Source organism: Belonocnema kinseyi, chromosome 1 (genome assembly GCF_010883055.1).
Source record: "Belonocnema kinseyi isolate 2016_QV_RU_SX_M_011 chromosome 1, B_treatae_v1, whole genome shotgun sequence".
In the NCBI taxonomy this organism is placed as follows: Eukaryota; Metazoa; Arthropoda; class Insecta; order Hymenoptera; family Cynipidae; genus Belonocnema; species Belonocnema kinseyi.
The window spans coordinates 125,458,143-125,465,732 of record NC_046657.1 but is presented as its reverse complement, the minus strand read 5'-3'; the positions used below and the strand labels follow the sequence as shown (position 1 = coordinate 125,465,732).

General features: G+C 34.0%; 1 long non-coding RNA gene across 1 annotated transcript in view; it reads right to left on the bottom strand.

Annotated features, from left to right (window-relative positions):
• LOC117174297 overlaps positions 1–7,590 on the bottom strand; it is a 42,731-nt gene that overhangs the window by 24,779 nt on the left and 10,362 nt on the right. Inside the window, exon 2 of the long non-coding RNA XR_004467287.1 lies at positions 4,457–4,659. This is a non-coding gene — a long non-coding RNA (uncharacterized LOC117174297). The remainder of the gene's footprint in view (positions 1–4,456; positions 4,660–7,590) is intronic.

Genomic DNA, 7,590 nt, shown 5'->3' with positions numbered 1-7,590 from the left:
AGTAAAAGAAAAGGAAATCCTGAACAAGCACAAACGGTTGAGCAATTTGTAAACGCACCCTTGAAACCTAATCGCAAGGAAACTTTGAATAACCAAGGTAAAAATATTGGAACGAAAGTTGAATCTGTAACCCCAGGACCAAGCGACCCAAATGAAAATTCTTTTTTAAATGATATAAAAAGATTAGGGTAGTCCGATACTAGTATAATAATCCGGGGAAATAAATTTATCGACACCCCACGACTTAACGAAACCTCTGGTTTTACTTTAAGTGATTGCTTACTAGCAAATACAACCAATAATTTTGAAGTATCGGAATTAGAAGGTAGTCAATATTTTCATGACCATTACGTATGCGTAATATTAATCCGGCATGCTGTTTATAATAAATGTAAAATCGGTGGACATTAATCACATTGAATGCGACATTTTTTTCCACATATTAATTGTTTAGGATATAAAATTAAAATTGTTCTCGTGTGTCATAATTATAACATTAATTTAGCATGTTATCAATTATTACATAAGTAAAACTGTTCAAAGGATGCGAAAACTAACTGATTTGACGGAATTCAATAGAATTTTCAAATTTGTATGATATTTGAAAGATTATATCCAAAATCCATATACAAAAAAGTTTTTGAACATGTCCATGTCATGCACATGTTCAAAAACAGTAAGAGGAGAGATGTGAGGTCCCGTCACCCTTAGAAAAAACTAGTCCGATCAATACCTACCCCCAATGTAAATCGTGCCTCACCCAAATGAAAGTTAATGCAAAGCGCATGAATTGGTTTAGACACGATGATGGGCAGAGACATTTATGACTTTAATGTCCACTAATGAAGTTCCAGAAAAACATTAATTGTTATGTTTCAAAACTATTAAAATAATAAAATAGCGGTTTTTAATTTATTATTCTGGCTTTTGGTGATAATAGTGAAATGTATTGTGTCTTCATGAATCTTTTGATATGCCGAATATGGGTCGTTACAAATTTCACGTCCCGCGACTTTTATAATAATAATAAATAATTATAAACAATGGATTATAATCACATAATATTTATATTCAATAATAACTCAACAAGTTAAGGATTATATTCCACCACTCTTCTACCTAATTGATTGGCAACGCTGATTGGAACCGAGAAGAATCCCTACTTCTAAAACCACTCACCCCTACGGGAATCTAAGAAGGGATCTCGTGAATAAATACAGCGGATTCGGAAGCAGAAATCAGTTTAGTTTAGTTCTAGTATCAGTTTAGTTTATTTCTAGTATCAGTTTAGCCGATTATACTCCAGCTTCAGTCTTTACCTGAGTCTCGGTTCAGTGTCAGTTTAGTTTCAGTTAGACATTTCCATAGTATAAAGAATCTTCGAAACCCTAAACTCCGGTCCAGCAGCGTTGGCCCGTCAACCATTTAAATCTACAAATCTACGAAGAATAGCTTCTGTGTGGAACTCCGAGTCGACCACACCTGCCATAAAGGGACAACGCAGCCCAGATACGCTGACCTTGCCATCACAGCCTGCAGAGCCATATTCAACGCCATCCACCCCCTGCGGGTACCCATGCAGGATGCCAACAGAAGAACGGGCTACTTTCGATTCAAGGATCCATAGAGCGAATCATCCACTCTTTAAAAAAGGGAACTTGTAAGTAAACCAAGGAATCAAATGATTTCAAGCAATTCGGAGATTTATCAGGAAACGTTGATCAAATCTGATCTTTATATTTAAATTCTCTTGACACTTAACCAATTTTTTAATTTTTATTGCAAACAGCGACAGACACTAAAAAATTTTGATATTTAAAATTTTTAGGACAGAAAGCTTTCTTTCGGTCTCAAAACTGGTTTAGTCCGCATAAGGCTGATAGGGTGCCTTTCTTATATTAGCAGAAACTTTTTAAAAACATGGGGAAGAATAAGAAGGTGGGATTTTCTAGAAAATAGACTTTTTCATTTTCTCCGAATTTAAACAGAATAGAAGAAATAGAAGAAAGACATCAAATCTGCTTTATGCATGCTAAACCATTTTTGAGGCCGGGTGAATATTTTTTTCTTACAAATTTAATTTAACTGATACATGACACTAAAAAATTTCATGTATAATAGTACTAATATTGTATGTTATGTAGTTGTGCATTTTAGAAAAAATATACTGAATTTGTTCATTTTGTTATTATTTACTTATTCGTCTAATTCATTCAACCAACCCCCCCCCCCCATTTTCCTTATATATTATAGTAATATTTGGGAACGTTTTTATTTAATATTAATTATTGATTAATATACTTATACTTCCGCAGTATAAGGAGTGAAAGTGATTTGACTTCGATAGCCGTTGGAATTCCCTCGTACACCGCGTGGTCTTTCTTTTTGTTTGCAAAACATCAAGAATTGAAATAGAGAAAGGGAAAAACACATTTAAGTAATGATTAAAATACATTTAAAGCCCCACATAATTACAGTTGGCATGATTTTTAACTTGGTATATGAAATTATATTCCAATTGTTGAATTTATCTAAGAAACAGGTTTAAAAGGATAATAGTAGGCAGAATCAAACTTTGTTTAGAAAAGCTCGGACCCAATCATTCCAAAAACTGGCATGAGCCGGTCCTTGCTATAAACACGTGGCATTTCGAGTCCAGACTCGTTCTAGTAAAGGTATAAAGACAAAATTCTCTTCGTTTCTTTTTGAGTGTTAGAAAGTGGAAAAAAAAGAAAGACGAAAAATGGCAATGCTCATTAAAATAAACCAATACAGAAAAAGCAAAAGGCTCGGTTCAAAACCACGCGTGGGCCTAACAAGGAACTCTAAATTACCTGTATTTGCGAGGATTTTGGATGAGGTAGGTGCAAGTAGTCAAAAATAATAAGCACAAAAACAAAATAAAGTTAAAGAACGAAAATAGGAGTAGAAAAGAAAAGGAACATTTTTGAAATTAAAAGGGGAATAATTATTTGTTGTTAGGTAGCTTTGATCACGGGAGATGATGGAGGTGTCCAAAGTTCGAAGACGGTGGAAAGCTGCCTGACCAACAATTTTCATATAATGAAACATAAGGAGTATCTGGCATGTGTGGCGCAGGGGGTGCACCTCTTTAATTTGTGCCATCGGGAAATGGAAACATCGGAGTGCCGAAGGAGCCGATGTTCGGCATGGGAAGCTAAGAAGGTACTCTATAACCTTACTCTTAGCACGGAAGCGGCCGAGTCATTCGCCAGCAAAGACGAGCACATGGCCTCCCACATGCGGAATATCCTGGTTCTGTGTCATAATGCCATAAATCAATGTCAGAAAAACGTCCACCTAGGGACTTCATTTCCTACCCTGATCGAATTGTTGTCTATATATACCCACGTCTTGAAGGGTGACAACAAGTTTATTTCTACCATCGAATCGCTGCCCAAACACTCTTCGAAACAACATTAGAATATGTAAAATTGGTGAAAAGTCAATCGCCTAATAAGAAGAACTTTAAAATCAGTTATAATGAAAAAATACATAAGTATCTGTGAAATTTGTAAAAAGTCAATCATCTGATAAAAAGAACCTTAACATCAGTAAGTTCACCTTAAAAACTGAAGAATTGTTAATTCAACTTGACCTCTGTTAGGTCCCTTAACAATCAAAAGAAACTTCCTAAAAAAAACGTACCAATATCCTATTGTATCATCATGCAATAGTAAAGGAAGATAGATCGACCAACTCTACGAACAGAGTCCCTGACCAAGATTCTTGAGTTTCTACAAAGGATCCTTATTCCAAGCGACAATAAACTAAAAGCTTTGGAAAGTTTCCACAATTACTATTGCTATCCCTTACTTCTTTCGCAACGTTATTTTAAAACTCGTCACTAAAGTCTTTTCCTTTTTTTAAAGCGTGGACACCAAGACGAAATTTCTTAGAAATCCTGGCAGTTCCATGCTGCGTATATCCAATTTATCAAATAAACAGAAAGAAAACTGGCACATATCACAAATGTAAACTATTTATTACAGCAAGGTAATTGCATCTCATCTGTGACGTAAAAATAAACTGAAAAATAAACTAGCCCTCAAGCTGTTTGTCACGCCTTATCCTCACTTTCAGCCCCGCAATTCCCCTCATCGCAAATACCGCGGTACCAATTCTCGGAACACCGTAAATCCAGAATGATTAAATCCAACTACCACTGTATCTGCTTTTTTAAATAAACATAACACTCGGTCCCGTCGTGATTTACTAAGCTCAGATCACGTTTTTCTCTCTACAAATATTTTTAGGAAAAGTGGATCGAATATGTCAATCACTTTTAGAATAGGGTCAGAATAGGTGGAGTATCCGATAAATATTGTAGCAAATCATAATTAAGGCATTGTATCCTCGTTATTTCAAAGGCAGAGACACATACGGGGCAAATATTTTGTCAAAATATATATTCTGCTAAGCCTTGAAACATTACCTGGAATTCATATGCTAAACCAGAAGAAGGCACACGTAATCAATATCGAGGCGAGGAGTCCAATCTTGTCATATATATAGTAGTTAGGAGAAACGAGTTACACGTCGAATCGATACGGACTCGACATACATCCCCTCCTAGTAGTCTGGGATCCAAGAGCACTTGAGTATCCATTTTAGGTCCTGATGATTTGATGATTGATTCTTGTACATATGGAAAAATATTTTCAAAACTTTAATAATTTTCAAAGATATGACATTTTTTATCTAAACACATAGAATGTCAAATAACAACAAAACGACCCGGAATTCGCTATGTGCACCCGATATATTCGTAATCAGTAGAACATTCTGGACAAAATTTCCAATTTTTTAGAAGATTCAAAATATTTCATTAATTTCAGATAATTACAAAATACTTTAGGTAAAATTCATAAATATTTCAAAGAATTCCTGAAATCTTCTATTTAAATTGTGAAATCTTTGAAATCTTTATGAATTCTTTAAGTATTTGTGAAATATTACTTAAATTTTTTGTATTTGTTTGAAGTCACAGAAATATGAAAAATCTTTGTGATATCTTTAAAAAAAATTTGAATTCATTTAAAATCTTTGAAATTCTTGAAATATTTGGAAAACCATATGATTTTGTTTTGAATATTTGTGAAATCTTTTTAAAACTTTCGGAAATATTTTGAAGCCTTCCAAATGATTAAAAAAAATTTAATTTGGTGTCATACGCCCTTTTTGAAATTATTGAAACGTTCTGAAATTCCTGAAATACTTCGAAATCCTAATAAATTTTAATTTTTTTTTAATTCAAAAACATTTCGAATAGTTTTGAAGAATTTCAAACAAATACAAAAGATTTCACAAATATTTTTTTAAACCATAAGGATTTTTAAAGATTTCAAGAATTTACAAAAATTGTGAATAATTTTAACTTTTTTTGAGAAGATTTAAAATAAATACAGCAGATTTTAGAAAGATTTCATAAATATTTCAAAGAATTCCATGATTAGGAAAAACCTCTTTTATATTTTACACTTTACTAACCTTAAGAAAGACACAAAGCGATGTCGTAACGTCGGCCTTTTTTGTAGACACTTTTAGTCAATTCAATTAATAAAAGTGCAAAATTTAAAATGAACAGATGACCGTGTTATGTAACTCGACTTTGACCTATCTACGCAATAGATTTTAGGTAATCCCACCCACTTCTATAGCTATAAGTAGGGCCAAACCTTCTGTCTCCAGTTAGTTCTAGTCTTGCTCTACGATTGTAACTATCTAAATAATCAATAAAGAACGTCGAATTGCCTAAAAAGCAATTCGACTATTTTTTAAAAACATAAAACATCGTTTTTGCTCTTAACATCTGGCGATCCTGCCAGGATAGTTCTCCAACGATTATAATTTCCACGGAAATAATTGGATAATCAAAAAAGAGGACTATCTAAGTGACGAGTCTTTGGAAAAAACCCGGACTTTTTCTACGGAAAAGCCCGTCAACCAAAATCGACATTTTTTGAATTCTGCGGAATTCCACAGAACTCCGGACTTTCTCTAAGGAAAAGCCCGTTAACCAGGAATTGAAACTAAATGATACAATTAATATCTGAACTAAGTAGGGTATTATACTACGGAGATCAATTAAAAATTCAATTCCAAAAAAGGAAAATTGAAAGGGTACGCGACATACTGCGGTAAAAACCCTACGAGGCCCGCAAACAGGCGGATGAAAAGAAGAAGAAGTCTACAAACCATCAACAAAGTCCTGAACGCAGCGAATCCTCTTAGCGGAACAACAATAATTAATCTACGCAGCATATAACATCCAGTACAACACACAACGCTCAACGCCAATTCAACACGCATCAAGAAAATCTGCAGTCGTCAAAAACAAAAATAGTAAGTAAAGAAAAATAGACATAAGAAGTGTTAGATTCTCTTGTACAGTTTAAAGATATTTGTAGGGCAAAGTTTATGACTAAAATCATAAATTTTGCTTCCAAATACTACTAAACTTTAGGCTCACGTCCGTACACACGCTTATGGTGCTCCCTGGCCTCTGTGTCCGTTAATAAACTAAAAAACCTACGTGAAATTTCTTGGCATTGTTGTAGCACGATCCCAAGAAACTAAGGTTTAAACGCGAACATTGTTACGATAAACTTCAAAAATAACTTAAACGCGAGTTAGAGCATTTTCTGAGAAAAAGCAGAAATTGTTAGATTTGGACCAAACATCATTAATTATCCTGAATCTATCTAGACAAATCTTAGTAGGCAACCAACGAACAGAATTATTTTGAAACTCGTTTGTGAAACAAACAAACTGGCATTCTCTATTTATAGAAAAGTTAATTCAAGATACTCGACTGACGAAACAAACTCTGACGCATACTCAATAGACAAATTAAGTTTTCCCTTTCAAAAAATGAATGAAGAAAACACTGAAAAATCAACGTCCTCACCTAATATGGGAACCGATGACCTTCTTCGAACCATATTAAACGAAATTAATGGGCTAAAGATAAATGTGTCCACACTAGCGAAGGAAAACGATAAACGACTTTTCGAAATACAATCGGTAGCTAGGGAATGCGGGGTGAAAGGAAGAGTAATCACAGACAAGGAGGATGACAACATTATTACATCAGACAGAGACGAGTCAGACAGTGAAGATGAAAAAGTTACCGAAAGACAACCTATAAAGCCTATTAGTGCAACCAATAAAAAAGGAACCACATCTTCGACATTCAATAAAATTATTAAAAATGAAAACCAACCAAATTTTTCTTTAGAACAAACTATACCTGCAAAGGATATAATTAGGACAATTAAAATCCTAAACGGACAGGACGATATGGGAATCGAGGATTTTATAAAATCTATAAAAAAAAAGCTGAAAAGCAGTGTTCCCAACCCAGTTTACTTTTAGATTTCATAATTGCCGAAAAAATTCAAGGAAATGCAAAACGAGCAATAAGGTACTCCACTATTCGTGGATACGATGACTTGTACAGTACCCTGAGACAAAATCTAAGACAAATTGGTTCAGTTTCAGCTCTGAGAAGTAGACTTGAAAGTTGTAAACAGGGAATAAATGAAACTACACAAAATTTTAACTTAA